The sequence below is a fragment of the Neodiprion virginianus genome, chromosome 4 (assembly GCF_021901495.1).
Source record: "Neodiprion virginianus isolate iyNeoVirg1 chromosome 4, iyNeoVirg1.1, whole genome shotgun sequence".
In the NCBI taxonomy this organism is placed as follows: domain Eukaryota; kingdom Metazoa; phylum Arthropoda; class Insecta; order Hymenoptera; family Diprionidae; genus Neodiprion; species Neodiprion virginianus.
In genome coordinates this window covers 31,626,396-31,651,040 of record NC_060880.1, presented here as the reverse complement: position 1 = coordinate 31,651,040, position 24,645 = coordinate 31,626,396, and the positions used below count along the sequence as shown (strand labels likewise).

The 24,645-nt window shown below is 40.0% G+C and overlaps 1 protein-coding gene across 9 annotated transcripts in view; it reads right to left on the bottom strand.

The window, feature by feature from the left end:
• LOC124303584 (ankyrin repeat domain-containing protein 50) overlaps window positions 1-24,645 on the bottom strand; it is an 80,815-nt gene that overhangs the window by 12,184 nt on the left and 43,986 nt on the right. For all 9 annotated transcript variants that reach the window (XM_046760959.1, XM_046760962.1, XM_046760964.1 and 6 more), the window contains one exon: window positions 22,075-22,133. The gene's annotated coding sequence lies outside the window, so the exon portion shown is untranslated. The remainder of the gene's footprint in view (window positions 1-22,074; window positions 22,134-24,645) is intronic.

Sequence of the window (24,645 nt, the reverse complement as noted above, 5' to 3'; positions counted from 1 at the left end):
GTTTGATAATTGGATAAACGGTAATTCGGATCGCATGTACGGAGGGATGATGTTTTCAAAATTTTCAAAGGATTTAACTTTTCTGTATTAATATTCCATACCGCCGTGACCTTGTAAAATGAAAGTAAAAAAGACGAAGGAAAAAAAAATATCCGCAAGTTTTTGCCTCGTTGTAAAAAAGTTTGAATCTTTTTTCTTCTTACCTTCGCTTGTAATATCCACCTACCATACCTAATTTTCGCGCTATATATTTTCAAACATAGGAAAGTGTAATTTCTCGTTTATCTCGGAGAAAAAAACTTTGCGAAATTACAAAAGTCATCTTTCATCTTTAACGCGCGTATAAACGTGTTGAATTCGAACATAAATTCAACGGTTGCGTTTTCGTTTCAAGGAAAAGAATGAGAGCGGTTGATAGAAGAAACTCGAGACATTAATGTCCATCTACGTATTATATACAATTTACAGTTAAAAACAAAAAAAATGAAAAAGCAGAAAACACGATCGTTAATATGATACGGAACAGACTTTCATATTTTCTGCTTAAACGTGGGTATTCCATATGATATAAGAAATTCACACGAACATTGTGCCGCCGCACGGGAGGCACTCAACAGATTTCCCTAATGACTTTAACGAGGGCTTGTTTCTCCTCGACAATATTCCGAGCTTCGTATATGCTTCCGCATCTCCACTGGATATATTTTCTCGTGGGAATTGCTGTTAATCCGTCTCGCCTTCCGAAGTATATTTCATATATTTACACCTTATTATACCAGCGTCACAGTTCACAAACGAGTTAATTAATCAACCGACGTGAAAACCTTTGTTCAAAGTAAATCTGCGAGAGTGTAGACGAGGATGTGGGAGGGAAACAAAAGTACTCTTTTTTTTCCTCTTCTCTATCTGCAAGTACACGAATTTCTGACACAGCTCAATTTTCCCGCAAATTGATCTGAAATGGTGTTTGTGACGGTGCTTCGGTAATCCGGAACACAAGAAATTCCGACAAGATGAAATGGCGAACCGACACGACGTGCCTGACAACCGCCATTGGTTCCAAAGTGAATTTAAAGTTTAACAAAGCATCGTACAAGCTCCGAATCCTACGCACCGCGGAGTCGGTGAAAAGCAAATTGAGGCGTCGTAGACTTTAACAGAGTTGCGCGACGTTTGGATAAGGTTTAAAATTGCGTATAACCAACTAGCAAAAGTGACTCCGAAACTTGCGCTGCGAGTATAAGATATGCTTTATCGTTGAATATTCCGTTCTTACTCACAATTCCAATTCTCATTATCTGCCATAATTAATTTCGCTGGTAAATTGGTCGGTTTTTACGGTGTAAAATTGAAAACTGCCTAATTGCAGAGTAAGTTCAACTCGACGATTTCCGTCTGTTAAACGAGAAGTAGGTACGCGGGGCTTACGCTCGTCGGTAGTTAAATCCAAGTTGGGAAATTTATACCTTTTGAGGTAAATCCGGATTAATTGGAGTCGTACAAGCGACGGGGACACCGAGCCGTACGGTCATCGCGGTTTTCCAATCCTCGCGTCGAGCGAAAGGACTAAACGAAGGACAAATTCGTTACGCAAGGTGTGCAAACTCAAGCCTCGGTTTGTCTGCTCCTACGACGAGCATACATCGGTTTCCATTTGCTCGTTTAAACGCGAAACGCTGCAGTGGCAGTGGCACCCAGTAGTCATACGCGTTACTGGTCACCATATTTGGCAGGTTGGCCAGCGGCGCAACAACTTATTCCTGTTTGAAGCAGGTCAGCACAAGCCTCGGGTCAGATTGCTCCTCGACAAGCGCCTATAATCTGCCTTCGAGTCTCGCGAACCTCGAACAAGAATGACTCTGCCAATTTTCTTCGCAAGCTTTTCACCAAGGTAGATGTATACGTATTTCTACAGGATGCGTCCGTAAGCGTGTCTTTCAATTTCTACTAAATAAAGCGCCAGAAATTAGGATGGATCAGAAATGTAACCTATACTCATTGTCAGCGTCAGAATTAACCGAGTTTCTTGATTTTTGCCAGCGATCCGGCAATCGGAGACAGTTTATAAATCTGAAACTAGAAGCCAGATTTGGCAAACAAACGTGTTGAGCGTGTATAACTTAAAACGAAGTTCAGTTTTATCATCATAATTCCATAAAAGTATTGAAGGTTCAAGGTATTTCACAAAATTTTGATTTTCAGATTTCACTACCTAATTCGAATGAAGACTAGAATGTTTGGCCGCTAATTCTGGCTGCTAACTTCAGCCTCGTAGACATTTTTTTTTCACAAAATTAACGTGGCTCAAATTTTTCGTACAGATTAAAACGTAATTTATCTAAAAATTGTTTCAATTTTCATATTACCTTGTATGCTTCTCACTGAATTTTTGCAGAACGTATTTCTTCACCTATACACACGTCTTTGTACAGCCTACTCCGCTATAGGTAATAATATTGAACATACTGTAATGACCAATGGCGGTGAGTTGAAATAAATCACGATAAGAACCGTTCGTACAGATAAATATGCTGTGAATCCGCGCCACGTCCGTCAGTGGAGACGAAATAAAAAAAAAAAAATAGGCTGGCTGTATTTTATTAGCTTCTGGGTCGTTTATCTGATCGTTTCGTTAACCGGGGGTGTGCCCTTTGCTTTCGAGAGTGTTCGACTTGGAAATAAATCGGTGGTAAGAGGAGGCAGAGGATGGCTAATCCCAGTCGTCGTTTGGTGAATTGACGTCGTTGGTTAGCCCCCCTCCCCCCTACTTCAAGGGGGAACGAGATTCCCGGATAACTTTGGTAGTGAAAACAAAAGAGTAAATAATTGTCAATTAGCGAGTTTCCGGAGCCTGGATAAAGAAAGTCCACGGCTACTGGGTATGGTGTGATTAATTTTTGAGCGGGATGCAGCATAAACCGAATTTCACTCGGAAAATTTTATCACCGATTCGGCATATCCGTATAGTTTTCATCGCCGAAAAGCTTCTGGTTCGTTACTTTTGTTTGTTTTTTTTTCATCGATCGCAATTACCCTTAGGTGTGCAGAGAAAACCCTTTTGTGTGTACAGTGGAGCACGGGATTTGCTCGGAGATGAAATGGCGGAGTCGGAGTTAATTCGTAGCGAAGCTTAATTGTAACCCCTTTAGTCGTCACGCTTCCGCTCTAATCACGACCTGGACAAGGGATGAGATGAGTAGAAAGAAAGAGGGTGGGGTGGTAAAAAAATAAAAAAAAAAAAAACAACGGATGCGAGGAAACACGTGTAGGTATCCGGTGCCGACCGTACAGAAGATTGAATTACTTTTCTACCGAGGTGCGTGCTCTGTATATACGTATGTATGTATGTATGTATGTATGTATGTATGTATGTATGTATGTATGTATGTATGTACGTAGGTATATATCTCCGCATATAGCCGCAGCCACGTCCGACGTGAAAGCAGAATGGATCGCGAAAACTGGGCAACAATAGGAAATAACGACAGGAAGAGAAGACCGGAGGGGGAGGCAATAACGATAACAATGACAATGACAAGCCTAACGATACCGCGGTGTGATAAGAAAGGGAAGCCCAGAAACTGAAGGGAGAAAAGGAAGTGACTGCAGAGGCACAGCGAGCCGACTCGACGTTTGTCAAACACAATCCCATTCGATTGAACTATACATACATACATCTATGCGGGGCAATCGTTGTTCGTACTTCGTTTGCGACTGATAAGCCGATAAATTAATGGCGGAATATCTGACTTTCGAAAATTAGGTTTGACCGATAATATCGAAACGCTGAAAATATGTCAAGTGACAATCATCCCAGCGTGCAACCGAACGCAAAGTGTACAACGGACAAAAAAGTGTTTTCGACGCTTTACACGCGATTATCTTACACCGCGACTTATCCTTTTGGTTTTTAGCGTGTAACCGTGAACCAGAGAAAGTGTGAGAGAAAAGATGATAAAAAAAGAAAAAAAAAAAAAAGAAAATAAAATTAAAAAAAAAAATAGAAAAAATTAAACGATCCTGTAGAATCGCGTGATCTCTAGTCACAGGGGAAATTTTCTTGCTTCCTGCAGGTTTTTTGTTCACATATATCTCACTATAATACGATTTCTTCCTTGCTTTCGTAGCTTCTAACATACCGTATTATACACACAAATATAAATGCGCAGCATCTACAGCTGGCGAATAAGCTAGCGAACGAGTATAAACCGATTGCTGAGCCAGAAACAAACTGTTTTGCAGACGCCGGGCGCGTTCTCTAGAATGCGTGCAAAAACAACCTTTGATATATATATATACCTATATATTCTCAGTAATTTATAACGGCACGGATGTGAAATAAGAAGAGAAGAAAAAAGAAATCTCATGGCAAATGAAGACGTAGGCTGTGCAGTGATTACGGTTCAAGTATCGTTGTTATTTTTCCACAAACGTTAATCGCAGCCACAGACTCCGCCAGTATGGCGTACCAAACATACATATCGGTATAATGTTATGCACGAATATCCAAAGAATGTCTACTTTTTTGTAACCATAATAACGACTAAAGATAAAATCGATAAAACGTGTTACACGCATACAACGAATGATAAATTTTGCATAACGCGTAAATTTTTAACAATTACATTCTTTCCAAGTTTGGATAAACTTTACATACGTTGTAGTATCTGAAAGAGTTCCGACGGAAAGGGCATAAGCAAGAATAACTCCGTCGTCCAACGACTGGAGACTTTGCGACATCGGCGGGAAAATTATTCCGCGTAGGGGATAAAATCTCCTCCAAGCTGCAAGAAGAGAACGACCAGCGTTGCGGGTTCTTTTCGCATATGTTTTACGATCATGAGACAAAGATGGCGTCTTATAGCCGGATCAGCCAGTCTGTTTCAGTGCAATTGGCAGGCGAGGAGGAGGCTGCAGCAGAGCAGCGTGTCTCACTGCCTCGTTCTGTAGTTTTATATCCTACACGATCATCGTCTACGACTACGCCATTTACACGCTACGCATCTTTATTTTATAAATACATTTTCTCCACTCGCGTGAACAGTTGACCGTTTGCGAATAAATTTTGTTCGCAGTTTCAATTTCAATACATTCGTCGTGTATGGGTCATAAACATTTCGCCTGTAAGGAATCACTCAAGGTATATTGAAATACTGACCATTCCAATTTACCGCAAGGTCTTTTGATTTCTTTCTTTCCTTCTTTTTTCTATTTGTCAGGCTCCACGTAACGTACGTACTACCGATGACCAATGATTGATGCCGGATGCGTATAAGAATAGAACGAGTCAGGTAACGTTATTTCAGCAAAATTATTCCGTTGTATAAATAATGAAATTCGGGATCTCTATACCTGTTTCTTCGGATAAGAATTTTATCATCTTTCATGCGTTATGTTCATCAGTGAAAATGCCGTCGAAGCATCTTTCGCATTAAAGATATTTAGAAAAAAGTACAGCCCAATTATTGTACTTGTAACACGACGATGATAATAGAATTATAACTTCACCGCAAAGTGACGATTTATTTGTTTCTGTAAAATCTATTCTTTCGGAAGATAATCGAAACGCGATGGACTGAAACTTGTACAATCGCAGGTTAAATTCGCATTGACGGCAAAATCTGGAATAACTGTAATTGATTGCGGAAATACGGGAAAACGGAAGTGCTGCTGGGGCCTTCGCGTTAAAGAGGAGATGCCCTGTAAACCCCTTTGAACCCCCTTTCCTTAACTTCGTGCAATGGAACCAAAAGTTCCGTTTCTCCTTGGCTTGACGCAGGTTCATAATTCGTCCTTTGCCACCGCTGCCGGTGACGTCGGGTGAGAAAAATGTTATTTACCGTTAGACGAAGGTCAACCTTTATTCGACCTTTGACCGACCTCCATACCTACTCCACTAACGATGAGCCATCGATATCATATCGCGACATTTTTTACGGTCAACGTATCGTGGTATGTAAACCAGTCGATGATACGACGGACAAACATTGCGACCCTGTGAGATATACAGAGCGGTTTTCTTGATTGCCAATAAAGGTGTCCGTAGAAAAACGAACCTCGGATGACGAAAGATATCTCTGGTAAATTTCTTCCCACAGATAAGGAGTTAACGGTGCAGTGCGAACGATCTTGTAGCGCCTCGTATCCACGACGCGGATAAGAAGTAATATCGTAATAATACCGGTCCGTGATTAATCCCCGTAATCGTTGATAAATCTCGCAACCGTCTCTGGTCGTATGTAAGGACCAGACGCATAGGAAAGAAACGAGAGACACGATCTCACTGCATGTCTGCCTGATCCCTCGATCCGTTATAAAGGTCTTAAAGACTGTTAGATTCGTTCGCGTCGTCTCACTCCTCGAATCGATTGTCGGCTCCTCCTGTCAGCTCGGCACCGTTACTTGATCGAATAGTGAACCTTCACACCCGCTGATCGTAAGGTTTAGGCAATGAGGAACCTTTTTTTCGCCACCGAATTTAATCCCCCGAACACGACCAAACTTACGCTTCTTACTACGTCAACTGTAGGCTAATTTATCCTGTTTGGTGTGCGTACGCATAAGGGAACCATCACCTAATTTACTCCGGGGGTCACGTGTCTTTTGATCCTTTCACGCGAACCGTTCCTACGTATTTCAATTTGTCGAGATGATGTTTTGGCCAGAGGTTGTCGCAATCCAACGGCTTGACTTGATAGTTCGATCCCATGTTAAGATTAATCGCTTAGATTACTTCGTCAAATTCATATGCGACCGAATTTTAAACGACTCTCGATTTGGCGCACCGTCGAATCTGCAAAACTCTCCAACACTCATATACCATACATACGTTACTTACTTTCGACACTGAAGATGAAAAATGAATCACGCTGTTATAGAATTATACATCGCAGTCATCCGCACAGGAAAAAAGAGTTGATCCTATGACGTTTTGTTGTTTTCAGGCATTCGTTATACACGCAGCGGCGTCGCGGCGTGAAATTTTAACGAACTAGTCCGACAATAAAGCGCTAGCTGAATGAAAGTTGTTAAGGATTTGAGAAGGTGGCAGCTGGAAGTGGATGTACGTACCTACTCGCAGAATTCTAAGGAAGGTAAAGAGTTTGGCTCGCCGGTGTGAATATCATATGGTATGATAAAGACGTTGACAGAGACACGCGGAAAACTAAAATGCATGCATTTGTATAATGATATATGTATATTATACCTATACGTATAACTACGCTGTTTCACGACGTAGTACGTAAGGAAATGTGACTTTGAAAGGCGTAGCTCCACTCCGTCCGTAAATGTAGGTATACGTAAAACGACACTTTGTCTCCTCGTTGTTGTCGGAACTTTTGCTAAAATTTATTTATCCCTGCATGCGACAAATCACCAATAAAAATAGATCGATCGCTCACGCCTTTCCGAAAGTTAGCAGGTCCTTATCAACCGTTTATCCCAGAACTAGTTATTCTACTTCTCACGATAGTCGGGGCCATTCTTGGAGACTTTTTTTGGGTGGGGGGGAGAAGCGAATGCAATTCGGGAATATAAACGATGGTTTCGATCTATAACCGTACGCGAGACGGGTTTCCGTCGAGACACGCTGCGCCCATTTGAAAATAGAAAAGAACGAGGCGAAAACGAGAAAAAAAAGCAGCACCGCTGCAGCAGCGATTTAAAGTATACGTATCGGAGAAGCCATGGGAGCTGCGGAATGCAGGGGGCACGTCTATCCGCAATGCAGGTGAAGTACGAAGGCCAAGTATTTAGTCGTTCGACTCGAGTGATTGCAGCGGTAATGGTTTCGGGTGAGTAAGATGAGATAAAACTAAAAAAAAAAAAAAAATTATCGTTAATCTAGGGATAAAGAAAGAGGAGAAATTTAACGGGAAAAACCACGCGGTTTGCATTACGTGCAATTTGCGAACGGGAGGCGAATAATTATTTCTCAACCACGAATAAATGTACAGACGATCGTGTAGCGTGAATTGAAATTGGTCAGGGTGCAGATGCGCTAATTGATAATAATTAAGAATGAAAGGCGGAAGAAGAAATTATCGGTAATCACGATCTACATTTACATGTACATTATACCTAAGGAACGTATAGATGGACGCATATGATCAAATGACACGGTAAAATGCACGTATTGTGCGAATAAATTTCGCGTCAAACGATAAACGTGCGCTTAGACGTATTAAACGGAAACACTTGAAACGTGAGTCATTCGCTTTAGCGGCCGACTGACAATGCGTGAATGAGACGCTCGTGTTTAATTGCGATTAATGAGCTTAAGGAAAGAATTTATTAGGTGCGAACGGAGTGGCGCCTGAATGGCTTGAAAAGCTGCAAAGAACGCGACTCTCTGGAGCATCGCAAGGCACGTGTAAAGTTTACACGCGACGATTACCGCTGCACGCTTCGGCTTAAGCTGAGCAAGATTAATGAACAGCTGCAATTAATTTCAAATCAAATTGACCATTCCTACCATAAATATGCGATGAGAGAATTTTTATTACACCACGCGATACTCGCATGCAGCCTTTCGAGATTCTCTTTGTACATAACATGTAGATATACAGGTATATACGTATAAATTATCCTTTCACCATTCGTTCGTATAATTCGATCCATCCGTCGATTTAACGCTATATATTGGTATATATTTTTTTTTTGTTTCTCCCCAAGATACCTCGACGTACGTTTGTAAAAAGAACGTTACGCAAGCAGGCGTTTCAAGTACGGCACACTAATAACCAGACTTAGGCTAATCCAATTACTACAAGCAAAGTCGCCCAGCAGAGCAGTCTTGCTCGTCAAGCCTTAATAATCCAGCACAACGAGTGGCATTGTACACAATATAAATTTATATAGTAAGACGCGAGAATTGACGAGTCTACAGTTATTATTTTATTCATCAATCATATTTCATTATTGTTCTTTGCCTCTAATCGTCTGTATATACATATGCATATACAATAAGGGGAAACGACAAATTGACGCGTGTAACGAACATGTGCGTCTCGTGCGGATGCATTGTATGCACAAAACCGGCCGCTGCAGCAGCAAACTAATTTGCTACAATCTATATCGTTGAGACAACTGATTACGAGTACCAATTAGCGATGTTGCGGGGTACAGCGAACCGCTGTCAGGAATTAATACGATCAAAAGTGGCAAGTGTGCGTGTATAACGAACGCGCGGCATGTGCGTCTGTGCAATAAAACTCGGTGATTAATATGGCAAATAAATAATACTTGATCGATTTGAATTGACCGTCAAGTTTTTTTTTTAATTTCTTTTTTTTTTTCTCCCTCGTCGTCGTATCAATTAATCGTCTCATTTGAATACTTGCATATATATATATATATATAATTTTTTTAAATTCTCGACGATTTTAAAACATACGTGTGTGTGTGTGTGTGTATATGCGTGTATATGTTCACACACATATGTTGAAATAGCGATGTCAGTTTGACTAATAAATTTTTTTTTTACATAGATTTAGGAAGCTGAAACGAATGTTTGTTAATAACATTTTTTATTACTTGGGCAAAGTATTATGCGTCAATTTTATTAACCGCAGGGAGAGGTTATTTATTCGGTGTGTATAACAGTAGGTACACCTGTATATTTCAGTATAATTTTCGACCGCACGGTTGTCGTATAATACACCGATGGTGAAAATCGTTGAATCCAAGATAATATTTATTTCAATAGTCTTCAATCGGACATTCAATCATTTACAAATGGTTATTTACTTGCAGTAGGAAAAATTCGTTTGAAATAGAATTATTTTCACTGGAACAATCAAACATTTTTCATTGAATAAATAAATTATCCGCTAAGGACGATTGAAATAAACATTATTTTGGTTTCAACTACTTTTTTTTTTCAGTGTACTATACGAATAAGAATTAATTTAGATTGTAATAATATACCACACTGTGTGTCTAATTAATACTTTTGTCACGGAGCAGATATTAGATATTTCAATTTCACCACAACTTTCCGCGATTCTCTATTATCGTGTGATTGTGCACTGCATACATATTATAATAATTCCATGTACAGCATTTACCTGAAGTTATACGTATACCTATACTATTACACTCTCGGATATTAATTTCTTGTTTAACGGCGCAGATACTACGCCTTGTAATACGTGTCCACATTTGTTTCAATTAAATTTAATTACCCTCCGCATGAGGAATATACGTACACCTACACATGGACCGCTTATATTATCTTTGCGGTATGATTAATGGCTGAAACTTCTGAACTCGCAATATAAACGTATCGTATTTTCAACATTTATCGAAATCATGTGACGAATAAATTCATAGATAGATTGTAAATTAAAATCGACAAGATTATTAATCAATCATCCATATTTTTCTCTAATACTTTAGACAAATTTTCTTTCTCACTTCGTTTGAAAATGTGTAACTAGTAGATCGGTTACACGGTGGATATTTTATTAGATGAAAGAGAGCGGGGGAAAAATCATCCCCGATCACGACAGGATTAATGGATGAGAATAAGTATTGTCTGTACACTCGATCAATCTGCATACGCGGGTACGTAAATATTGATTCGTACATGACCCAGCTGTCGCAACAGACACAAGTACAAAACGAGCGAGCGAGCGAGCGAGCGAGCGAAGCGAACGCGACCCAGAAGTCGTTGCGGTGTGAAGTCATGTACCTACTCCGAGATCATTAAAATAACGATGCAAATCGCGCAGGTAGGCTGAGAATGAGAGAGAAAAGCTCGTTATACGCGTTTTGCAATTCGCTGCACTCGTTCCATTGGTAAAGTCCTGCACGAATTACTTAAGCTACCGAGTTTGCCGCAAATGCTATCGGACTAGTTTGTTTCACGACTAATCCGCCTAGTAACGTAAAAATAATCGCGCACCATTTATACACAGATTATCCAAAGACCTGCCGAGAGGCCGTCTAAGATTTAAGAAACGGCTCGTGCGGAAATTATCTATCTCTGAATGAAATTACAGGAAAAAGCGAATTTAATCGTCGCAAGATTTCTTCGCCTTTTTGTCATCGCTGTAAATGCTAGAAGAGCAATCGGGAAAACTAAGCTTCAGTCCTTGAAATTATCGATGCTTCGGTAGAACGGTTTTTCGTTAATAAATATTCACAAGTTAATTGTCATTTGTAAAATACCCTAGACATAGTTTAGGCTTGAAAGGACAAATGTAGATATACAAGGAGACAATGAAGATTGTTTTATTTTTACCTCCAAAGTTGTTATTATTATTCTGTCTATATCCTTGGGTCGCATTTATCCACCGTTCGACCCTGTTGAGTGCCCGTTTTTTCGCTCCACCCTTTTTTTTTTTTTTTTTTCTTATCCTCGTATAAAAATGTCAAACCCTCGGCGATTGCGAAAGGTCTCAAGGGATAAAATTTTCTCCCTCTTTGTCTCTTTATACTTGCATCCTCGACCCATGGCTTTTGGGTCTTTTAAAAACCCGTCCAAAGTAAACAGTCGTTGTAGCGAGAACGTATCGGCAACCTTTTCATTAAATACACGGCAGAGACCTCTACCGTGAAATTCCGGTCTTGACCTTTTGAACTTTTCCGGAGGTTTCGCGTGGCGTAGAGTGGCGCTATCCTTGTTACACTCAACTCGTTAATTGCACCGACGAAATTGCGGATTAGCCCTTCGTAAGCGGGTGTATCGATTTTCTTAACCAAGTTCCCACGGAGCCGTTTCTTCCGATTAAAACCGTAGATACGAGGATTGGATTTACCGCGAATCGAATTATACAATGCTAAGAAATTTCGCGAGTCATTATACGTGCAAAATAAGGCACGAGACGCGAAAATCCATCATCATTCGCGATATTTCTTTTATTATACCCTTGCGTTTAATGGCCTGCAAAATTGCTACGTACGCTATACTTATACAGGCATGCAGCGTCGCTATATTTTCGCAAAATTCAATATTCGACTGCGTGCAAGCGAGATAAAAAAAAATCGTGTTTAATTCCTCAATGCACGAGTGGACCATCGCTAAACCCGCAGTTTGTACTTCGGTTGGTTACATATGTAAGTCTGACTTACATAGGTAGATTCGCGAAGTTGCAGAAACGCATTAAATCATTCGAAGGATATCGTCGGAGTTTCTTTTCCGCGGAAACTTGACCACCGTGAGTGTATTAAAAGTGTATAAATCTCGAGAGAGGTTCGTTAAACGAATATTACGTTGGCGTAACGTTTCAAAGAGCGAAGAAAGAGAATTCTCTTTGAAACTCGTTGAACGATCTGTGTATGCATATACCTATACGGTGTAGTCGCGACGACGTCAGAAGTTGGAAAAGTAAGAATTTCATCCGACCTACGAATCTGTGATAGTAAATCTGCCCTTGTACTTGTTCGGATCGCAAGAGCGAAAACTTGACGAAAAACTTAAATTTCCACTTCCAATTTCCGATGGTTAAATTTCTCTCTTATATCTTCAGGATAAAATGAGTGAGAGAAATCTTATCAGCTATTTAAGAATGTGAGAAACGGTAGAATGACGATGGATAAATATTGATGCATTGATCCGTATAATTCCATTTGCTGTGTTAAAGGATATTATCGATCAAGTTTATAATCCATCGAAACTCGAAGTAAAAAATAACAATTTTCCATTCGCCGCGAGAGAATAAAGAAGAGGATGAAAATTTATCCCGAGGTTAAGGATTTCGGTCGCCCGGTAAGGTGGATCTCGCGAGGTTATTTAATTCCGTCTCTGCAAGTTGTTCAAGACTAGGAAAACGGAATCAGAGCGCGGTGAGGTGAGATGGACCAATTAGACGGTTTGTTGGGCAGACTAATTGATTCCGCGGGCGTTAATCTTTGTAGTGGTTGGAGTGGTGGGTGGTAGGTAGGTAGGAAGGAAGGTGGATGGGTGGGCGACTCGTTTCCACAGAGGTCCATACACTCGGTCGGTTGGGCAAATGGCTTCGTTCAAAGATCAGAGAACTTAATCAACCCCTTCGAGTTCACGTTATAGCCGTGTGCAGAGCGCAGGCAGGATATGTCTGCAGAAATAGCGAGAGACTAGAATAATATTCCCTCCTTCACGGTTATCCTTCCACTATCACATACATACAATATAATAATACACGGAAAACGTGAGGGGATTAAACAAGCAGGAATTTCCATTTACGCGGAAAGCTGTGCGATACGGAGGACGCGATTCTACAATTAATTATACTCGCGCCTCCTCCTCATCTTCCTACCGGTTGTTTATTTACCAAATAACCCTCGCTGAAGAATTAATCAGACGAATTTCAGGACTGCTTGAGTTGCTCGTTGAATTATTGCGCTGACAATGAAACGAATCCGTTGTCTCCGGCCTGCGCGAAAGCTTTTACTCGAGGCAAAATCATGCGCTTGCATAGCGATAAATAATTGCAAATCGTACGACGATTGGTAATCGAGGAGTGAAAAGTGCAGCAGCTAAAATTTGCGGATCCCGTTTGCTGCTCATATTTTGAGTAGGAAGACTTGTTTGCACGTGTGTACAAAACGAGCTGACAAAACACACCGGTCGCAAACGAACGTCAAGCGTGCAGCACCGCAAAGTAGACTTCAAACAGTCTCGCGGCAAATGTAATATTTTTCTTAACACGTGAAAATACGTTGGCTAAACACGGAATTTTTCTGATTCGAAAGGAGGAAAGAAACATACGAAAGCACATACCCGCAGTTACGTACGTGTATAATAACAAGAGCTGAATTTAATATTTCCTCGGGATTTGCGTGAAAGTTTTTCCCATCAAAAATCAAGTTTACAAAATAATTACAGGTACTTGAAGATTTTTACTAAAAAAATTGATCACGTTGAGGCGTTACACGTATCGCCTGGAGGAGTGCTGCGGCAAACGAACGGAATATAATTTGCCTGTGAAAACGCGAGTTTACAGAAAGAGCCGGTCGCGTATACAGCGAAAGTTGAATTCCGGAGGAGTGGGCGGCGGTGTGTAAAATTAGAAAATTTATCGCAAAACTATGTTAATACCATGCTCATCCTGTTGAACTTACGCGCGAAGCATCTCATCGTGTCAGTAAAGAATCGTAGTATATTAGGTATATGTAGAGATGAAAGAATTTCAGGATAATTTTAAGCGAAACGCTGTTTATACGAATGGACCAATGTTTACGTAATATTTTTTTTACACTCATATGTCTTAAGTCATTACATATACATACAATGGAAAAGTTTAACCTCTTTTTATCGGTTCGCTTAAAAAGTTTCGGCATATTTCAGGCAATGGGAAACGACAGAATAAATTAACGTCTTTCGGATATTGAACGATACTCGGAGTTTGGTTAACGTAAGAAAATCACGATGTTAAGTTAGTAACGTTGACGCGTAACAAAAAATTAGATGAAAAAAAAAAAAGAAAAACGTCATTACTTTGGAATTTTAAAATGGTTTGGAACGAGTTTGCTTTTCAAATTATAACGAGCACGTTACGCTTCATTGCGGTTTGTCATCGGTTTCGGAGGTTTCGGAAAATCCTTGAGTTGCGAAAAAAATTATTTTCCCTAGCCAATCGTCGTTACGTTAACGTTGCTAGCTTCAACCTCATAGAAAATCCGAGTGGTAAGGAACGTGGCGTAAGACAGCAGGGTCCGAGTTTCCGATTCTGGTTGCTGGTTTAACCTGCCCGCAGTGCAGTGTGCGCGTACGGGGGATACTGAAAATAAAGTATTCTATATTTACACACGAAACGCTTCGAGCTTTGGAGAGAAAAAAGAGAGAAAGAGAGGGAGAGAGGAAGAGACGAAGAGAGATCGTTGGAAAAAGAATCTAAGAGAGATTTGTACAAACGAGGCACATATATATACATATATATATATATTTCGAGGAGCTGCGCGGAAGAGGAAATACACCAAGTATATAGTTATCAGCGGTGAAAGACTGTGCAGACGATTCTTCGAAAGAGGAGAAACGAATACTCACAATCAGTAACCACGTTATACCTATAACCAATATTCAGCCGCGAAATTTTTTGCAAATTGAACAGAATCGATGAAGCATTCGGAAGCAGAGCTGGGGAGAACTTATTTTTTTTTTTTTTTTTGCTTTCCTCATCATTCCGCAGACGAGGAAAAGAGCGAAGAACTCCGAGGAATGGGGCAATTCGGTCGTGAATTTAGACGTTTCAAGAACTGGAAGCGGTGTCGGGTTATCGATTTTTATACATATACATATTTAAGAACCCTTTCGTTGATTATCAGGGACAATTCTCCGTCAACGATCCTCTTGAGCTCGCGCATACGCGTTGAGTGAAAGGTTAAGTTATCGAGATTTTCCTCGCGGTGAAGCTTTCATTCACCCACATCTGTGCATATACGTGCATATATATATATACAAGTATATACCCGTCTTCGCTATAGACGTTCAAGTCCTCCCCCCCAAATGTGCTTTAAGTTAATTCTCGCACTGATTAGATTGCACCTTAGAAGTAGTCGCGCATTAGCCACCTTTCATCGCGCTTTAAACCGCTTCAGCGGTATCTCAATCTGCTTTAAGCGTTGAAATGAAAAAGCTGTAAGAATTATTAACATTATTAAGATTAGAGTTCCTTGTTTTATCTGCTTGAAATTTGCTGTTTTTAATTATACTTCTTTATAGCGGAGAAATATCATTCTTATCGGTTAACAATTAAAAGGTCAATTTGAATAATACGATTGCATTTTTTTTTCTATCTATATTTACCATTAGTTCGTTATCTTCAGCACCAGGATCCGAAATGAATTATTGTCTCCGAAATTTCGAGAGTTAGGCTCGGACTACACGTTTAATTTAGGTTGGTCGTTAATTTCCGACACATACTTGACACTCCTGGAGTCGTTGAATAATGACGAAGAAACAAAGTTTGAATTATTTCTGATTTTTAGTTTGATTGGAAAGGGTGTCGAAACCAATTTGACAAACGAAAAGTGTTTTAGAACCTACCGCGCTGCATTTTTTTTTTTGCCACAACTATTTTCACACCCATTAATGACTTATGATATGTTACAACGTTTGAATCATAGAGCATTTGATGTAAAACAAATATAGTCCGTATAACGTTGGAATGCGATAAGAGCATCATCAAATACGTTTATCTGCTGAAAATACTTCGTTTTTTGTCATTCTATGTCTCTCCCCCTTTTTACTGACCAAATAAAACAAATAAACCAACAGTTTTCTTGTTTTTTATTGAAAAATTAAGTTCTTTTTTTTAAATTTCAAATTGATATTGGGACTCTTTCCAATCCGGCTAAAAATCGGAAATAATTCACACACTATTTCCACGTCAGAAAACTGATATTTTCAGGTATTTCCGCAACCAAATTAAAAATCCTTCTAAATTTCCATGTTTTCCAGATTTTCCAGATGTGCGGCCACCCTATGAAACACAAACGATTCTCAAGAAGCACACCCCATCGCCAGCAACACGTTCCGTGTACGAGAAATGTCGTCCATCTTCCATTGCGCCGTATAACTAATAGATTCCGTCTGATTTACAACTCGATACGTGCACTCCGACAAACGGGGCAACCTGCTTCAGGACGAAACCTGAAGGTGCATATTACGTAGAATGGACGGGTTGTACGTATCTCGACGCCAAGTGAACCTGTCTGTTAGACGAGATGGAAATACGTTACACATAAGCGTGTATACGTGTAGTATACGTATAGCATTACGCTTACATAACTTTACCTTTAGACCGCAGTGCCGGTAGAAAATTTATAGTACCATTAAAATAGTTGTAGTAGTTTAGCAGCGTAGGCGAAGCTGTGTACGTAGCGCGATCCAACGATATCGAATTCCGGTTGTTGCAAAACACAAATTTTATTAGCCGTCTATCCGCCCACCGACCGACCGACCTGATGCTCACGTACGTGTCGCATTGACACGTGTAACGTATCAGTGGCTTGTACATATACGTTCGTACATCTCCTCAATGCAGCAATTCGGCCTTGTTACGGAACGATTCATCGAGATTTTTGATGGGGCCTTATATTATTACGTGTAACGTAACCCAGATCCCCGCCCACGATTAATAGATCAAATTTAGCCACAGATATAAATTTCTGCACCTGCATGACCCGGCAGAGAGAGAGAGAGATATACGGTTATACATGAAGGTTTTCCGGAGGAATTTATTACGGGGGGTATGAGTCAAGGCCTGACTTAAGCTGACCCGGTTTCACCCTGCAAAGGCGAGGTTTGGTTGGATGAGACCGCAAACACGTTTCATTAGTGGTTGCAGACTGTTGTTGGCCAGGCGGTGTTACATCTAGCTACGCAGAAGGCGGGTGGATAGCACAGGTATAAGGTGTGTTAGAGCGGTGGATGGATGCAGGAGCTCCTAGGAAGGTAAGGGAGGAAGGCGAGCGTGGCAGCCCTAGGAAATAGGTTGGAGCGTCGTCGTCGTGGGATGGATGAAGAGAACAGTCTGGTGGATAGAAGAGCTTTATTCCCCCCGCGCGGTGAGGAGATTTAGATTAGCCTGGTAATTGGAGAAATAATTTGGCGAGCTCGTAATCAGGGAGAAGATTATTTATATATACATGCATATGTATACATGGGAATAGATTGCGAATCTTTCGGATAAGTCGTAACTAGGTTGGTATATAATAATCCGTTTAAATTCAAATTCCAGCCGATCCTGTTTTGAAAATAACGATATTTTCCACTTTTAACCCATACAATTGAGTTTCCGTGAGAGATAAGCAAGACGAGAAATACTGATTACACGCCATCATTGATGCGTTTTCATATGTAAAATTCACAATTATTGGCGTCATGAACGATGCATGGATATATAATATAAATATATAAATACTGTACAAAAAAGAAATGCGGCTTTGGGAATGAAACGCGTGCAGAAAGAGATGGAGAAAACGTGCGGGAAGGGGAGGATTGTATAGGTATAATCGCACGGAAAATAGGGGCGGGCAGATAACCAAGCGAGCGTCGAAGTTTCGGACAGATCGTTTTCAACAAATTTAAATCCATACGGGCGAATCAAAAATTGTAAAATCATTAATTTCGGAAAGAAATTCAGGGAAAAATTCTAATTATCTTCGGAATATTACTTACAATACACGAAAATCAAGCATTTTGTACTCAGGACGCGTCGTCGAGGCGCGTGGATTTTATACGTACGTACATCCCCTTCATTTATTTCGTACAGAAACCACCGGACGTGAGGAAAGTTTCGACCCTTGGAAAGTTGACGAAATTGGTTAATTAACTCGGGCCGGAGGGAAGCAAAGCCGGGATGAAGTTCGGAAAACAAATTCATGCAGTATACCGAAACCGCGGTAGTCAATTAGACAGTTAACAGAATTATAATCATACACACCGCGATCGTGTTTTAAAATATTTAAATAATACGGTCTTTGATATGATGTGATTAGTTAAAAAAAAAAAATTAAAACCAGAGAAATCCCCTTTGTTTTGCAAAAAAGCGAGGAAGAGGAAGAAATAAATTAAACTTGAAGTAAGGAATCAAAATAGGTATATAAATAAATTAAGAAAAAAAAGAAATAATCCAAATAACTGATAATACTTGAAGTCAAACACGAAACGCACGATGCGATTCAACGAATTTTTTTTTTTTTTTGCGGGATTTTACATCGACAAAGAAAGGAAGAAGAAAGGAAATTTCGAGGAGGTGAGTTGCCGTAACGGCACTCGAAAGTTTTTCGCAAAATAAATAAATAAAATAAAATCAAATACAGTAAGTGAAAAAAGTGAGATAAAAGTACAAAAGAACCTGGGTATCGACCGTGTTCAACGATATTTTTCCCTTTTCATAAAACTCTGCACATATTTGCTTATACGTATACGACATGGAGACTTCAGCCTGACTTTGCACTCAGCGAAACAAGATATTGAGTTGAAAAACTTTTCGATATTTTAACTCCAATTTCGTTCAAATTTCTTCTCTTTCTTTACATACCCGTATAATGCTCGAAGAACACAAGACCGACAACTGCAGAAGACTGCATTCACAGTGTCAAAATATTCAACGCCGTTGCTACAGCTGTAGATTGAAAACTACGGAAAGGTTTCAGTTTCTTTCGCGTTTCCTCGCTATGTATTATTATTTTACTTGTTTTTTTTATTTTATTTTTTTCCATCACGCATACAACTTGAAAGTTGGCTGAATCTCGGGGAGAATACGGGTGAAACGAGTTTAGAACTAACTTAAAATTCTCGAAGCGATACGTAGGCACCCAACGTGTCGTTACGATACTTTCAATAACTCGCATAGCAGATGAAACCTACGATCAGCAGGAACATCGAAAACGTTCCAATTCGTACAATTTTCAGTCCCAATTCGTTGTCCCGATTCAACGGATTCTTTTGTTTCAACGGAAATTTCAACGACGGCGAATAATTAGCTCTCGTCGTCACAGCGTAACGCCCGCGGCTTTAAACCCATATATTCGCGACGTTTCATTGGGACATGTATATGTAACAAGGTATTATACGTGGGATACGAAATATCTTCCCGACCTACTTACCGATGACGCGACGATTCACAGTCATTCGACTTTATCAATTCGACGTAAGGCTCCGAGTGTAGGTAGGCATAAAAGATGGAGAATCGAGGTTGAACGTCGGAGCTTGCAAAGCGTGACGAAGGAGGATTGTATTTGAGCGACGGCCGAGGAATAGTCGCGTTATCGTCTCACTTCTCGTCTTCTCTTACATTATTGATCAACGTATCGTGCGTACAAAGGTACGTTACCTACAGCATGGCGTTAGAATGTTTCTCGTCCTCGGATTCGATCGTTGAAAACATGAGCGTAGGTATGTATAATACGTATAGAAACACTGCAAGCACCTCGCAGGCCTCGGGGTTTATCGTCTCGTTACACCGTCGTCGCGACGCACTTTCAATTCTATGAAAGCTCCCTTGTATCTGTATTACATTGACGTTTCCCTCCTGTTTCTCTTCTTCCATAGATCATACTACATCTCTGTCTTATTGACGATGAATCGACGACGAACAAAACATACACAGAGCCAACTTTCCACCCACAAAACTTTGTATTACATACATGTGTATGTATAAATATACGTACAGGTATATAACGTATTACGCATGTATCTACGTTTGGAGGTAGTCGCGTTACAGGACAGTATACTGTAAATATGAGTAAATTTGAGTATACTGTGTATTACACGTACATAAATAGGTATATGTACACCTATTTCGTGTAAAAAATGTGTCAAGATAAATTTCTGTTGATTATATGAAGCAAAATTTGATATCTATGGTATCCAATTCGTGGGAATTCAAGTGTTTGTTTTTTAAATACGATTGGGATAAACGTACATAGCGATACAGCCAATGCCTACGTCGTGTTTTTTTTTTTTAGTTTTTCAATATATTCGTTCAATGGTGAATTTGTTACGTAGTTCAAAAGTTTACTCTACACCTACGGTGACATAAATTTCACTGTCAAGTATAACCCATGCGATATATCAGAGTGTTAATTTTCATAAAATGTGCATAAGATTCACGAAACGACGATTTCGTTAATTTTCTTCACCTTTGTCTCCTTGTGAGCTAAAATAAAAACGAAAAGTAGGAAGAAAAATCGGTCGAGGACACGCGATGTCGAAATTAGGCAACAAGAGCGAGAAAAAAAAAAACAAACAAATATAGCAAAATCCACGATTCTTTAAGATTTTGATAATCGCCCCTCTCCACATTCGTACATGCATGGTATTTTTTCACTGAAACGGTGTCGTCGTCTCGAACCGAGTCTTCGCGCTTCGCAATCGTTGAGTTTATAACAACGAGCTCGACGCTCTCTGGCCGACCGCCGACGTTCGTTTTCAATCTTATATTAACGAAATCAAGCCCATGGCGGATCGAGCGTACAAAACCCACGCGGCGACACCGCACACGTTTAATTGTCGACCCTAAACTGTGACCCGAGACCAAAAGTCCCCTGGAGATTAGCGAAGGGTCGAAAGGGCAGATACTCAAGCGCCATACGAAAGATGCGAGGATCGATTCGCATCGCCTCGTGACGTAACCTGTGCACGCACTATACACACACACAGCTACTCGCTGGGAGGGAAAAAATGAGAGCAAACGAGAGTAAACGAGGTCGCGGAAGGGACGATTCCTTACCCTGCCTCTCGATCTCTCCGTCCCGAGTTTTTTGAACTCGATATCCATATTGCACGCATTATTATACAATACACGCTGTCGCCATAAAAGCCAGTCACGAGCCGTTAGCCGATGCCTTAATTTTTTTTTTCTTTTTTCACTGTTACATAACCCATTTGACAAATCTCTTCTACCGTCAGTGCATAAATTATATATTTAGGAACGAACGACGTACCGGTAAAAATTTTATGCTGGCGTCGCAAAACAGGGAGACTGATTTTACGTAAAGAATGATGAACTGTTCCAATTTTTTTTTTTTTTTGTTTTTTCCTATTCTTACATGCAATTAGATACCTGTAATTTTAATGCTTCTGTATTTTATAATCTCAAGATACGAGTTGAGAGTGCAATAATTATTTCGCATGTAGTTGATTGTGCGAAATATAATATTTGTTGCGATAAAGCGACTAATGTAAAAGTCAGACAAGCATATGTAAATCGGCGGGTGTGTGTATGTGTGTGTGTGTGTTTGTGTTTATTATACTGGTTACGTCGCCTTACTATACGATCGTAAGTATATATGAAGGTGCTCGGCGCATCGTGGATTTCAAAGAAGGGATGCGGGTCGAGAAGGAGAGAAAGAAAGAAAGAAGGAAAAAGAGAGAGAGAGAGAGAGGTATACACTGATACAAGCTTATAAAGAATATATATAGGTGCACATAGTTGGCAGCAAACAGGTTTTGCTTGGCAAAATTAAGCGGCGCCGATTTACACGTTGATATGGTGCGGATGAGATTTTTTGTTAAAATTTTGTTAGACACTTTTAGCGTTAGCCAGCTTAAAACTATGATATAACAAGTATGCGGTCATGATTTTTTATCGCCTATGATTCGCTGTAGTAGATGCACAGCCGTAATCTTCAACTTACCTCGATTTTTGATGGTCGCAGATGCGGTTCTCGAAAAGCTGGCTGCTTGCTCCTCGTGTCTGAAGCAGACGAAAAATTTCAAAATCAATGGATGTTTAAAAAAAAAAAAAAATACGATCGTATTGTTGAAGGATCGGACTGAAACTCTGTACGCCAGTCTCGGATAAAAAAAAAATAAAATAAAAAAACCCGACCACTTTGTCCATTCAATTGATTCATTCTACCAAGTTTTTAATATGCACGAAAAAAATCTTGCAAGATACAAGTGTTCAACGAAAAAAAAAAAAAAATCATTATGCGCGTGATTGGCCGGCAAAGTAATAAAACTGACAATGAAACTGAAAGATCATTCGTCGAATGGAAAGCAGAATTGAATTATTTCTGTGCAATTTATGCTCATCTCCCAGATGCATCAGTGAAGTAAGTATAAAGCAACCGTGTTGAAGTGACAGCAAATAACGGAAAAAAAATTAATAATAATAATAATAATAATAATAATAATAAAAATAATAATAATGTAAAATGTTGAAGGAGTCGAAGAGATTGTAATTGATCATGCTCGGTTTACATTAATATATATTTATTACAAATGACTGGAGATAATTCGTTGATATCGTTTGTCAGCTGTACATCACAGTTTTACACAGCCGTATACATATGTACATGACATGTATGTACAATACGTCTGCTCGATAATAATATCCCAGCCAAATATTGACTATTGTCGGACAATTTGTTATACAAGCTGGTTAATGTTTGTCAACGCTGCGATAACATTCGAAGTAAATAATCAAATATTTGTCAACCTCTGATGACCCCTCGATGAGTTTAGAATTTTTCAGCACTTTACGTGTGATATCTCTTTCCATTCTTCGCATCGCGTCTAATAAAACCGCGTGTGTGTTTGCAGAAACACAAGCCGCCGTGTGCGTAAAGTTTGGAAAGCAATGATATGATTGATCGCAGATCGTGACGGGCGTTTGAAATACACACTTCGTGACAAACGGCTCAAGTTTTTATTAATAAATGAAAAAAACGTGTGGATCGATTGAAGAGAAACGCTTCTTACTGGGGCATAAAATTCCGGCCGCGTCTCGCGTTCTCTGCAGTGTGACAGGAACAAATTTATACACCCACATCGTCGTACGGATCGTGATTCAAGATTTTCGTGAGATTCATATCAAAGTTGACAGCGTTTTTGAAAATCCATTCTCAAACTTGAGAAGAGATGAAATTTTTTACTTAGTTTCAGGTGATGTCTTTCGAATTTCTCTTCGTCTCTGAAAGCCTGCGCTGCAGAGCTGCAGAGGCAAGAAAACAATATTTCATTTCTCGCTCTCTCTCTCTCTCTCTCTCTCTACCTCTGTCCGGATTTCCTTTTATATACGTCACGTTCGTGAAGATGCAGAGGATGAACTCGAGATCCGAGGTAGGTAATCGAAAACGCTTTCTTAGCTAAGCCACTTTATCCCGGAGGACTTCCTGTTCCGATTTTCATCGTGCAATAACCGTGAAGGGGGGCGTCTCGAGTGCCCTTAAGCCCTGACGTCAGAGACAACCTACTGTACATTATTCGCGACGTATTTAGGGTATTGCGAAAATTTTCACACATATTCGAGGAATACCGCGACGTATCCTTGGCACGTTATACGTATACATATATTATACACAATTGATTCGAACGAGTCGTATACGTCATTATTTTCTCATAATGAATGTCATTCTACGTTTGCCGCGGCATATCGATTTCTTTGAAGTTCCATGCACGACATAACGAGTCGTACGCACTTCCGGATCGCAATTTACTTTCACATAGTTGCAAGCTTGTTGATAATTAATAACGGACAGCCGTAAGTTATTGAAGAGCCGGTACGTCGTATGCCTACATACGTGTGTACGTGTGCGTATGTATAAATAATTGAGTAATCTAATGAAAGAACGCAATAACCACGAGCCCAAACACACACCGGGGCCTCCGTCTAATGCATCGTTTCACGAAACCATCAATCACGCAGGTTTGACGGTTATCCCTGATAAACGGCGAGAAAGAGAGGCGAAAGAAAAAAATAAACAAATATAGAATAAGAGAGAAAGGTGGGTAAAAAAATAAATAAAAAATACACCCACAACCTTTTGCAGTTCGCTATCTAAATTGTCACGCAATGTTTTCCTAATTGTTCCCGCGCGGCGGGGTTCAACTGATTCGCAGACGTATTATTATTACAACATCGTGGCAGTTGACGGAGTGAATTTTTTCAGGAATACATCCGAGTCGTATTTCGATCCAATTAGCCGCGTTAACATTCGCGTAAATTAATTTCGCAGATAAGCAAGTCTTGCAAGAACGATTACATTTATCGATAATAATTTTTGAAAACGGTTTGTGAGAAGAGGAAAGAGGAAAATAAGGCTCGTGGGTTTCGACGGGTTTAATATCGGCTGATCCTAAACTCTCGAGAAGCTTATACGCGCGTGTCAGTAGAAATATATGACGTACGATTCGAGTTCCGTACGTTTCGGATACGGAGCTGAAGTGCGGCCGTGGCTTAACCGGCGTCCCGAAAATGTTGG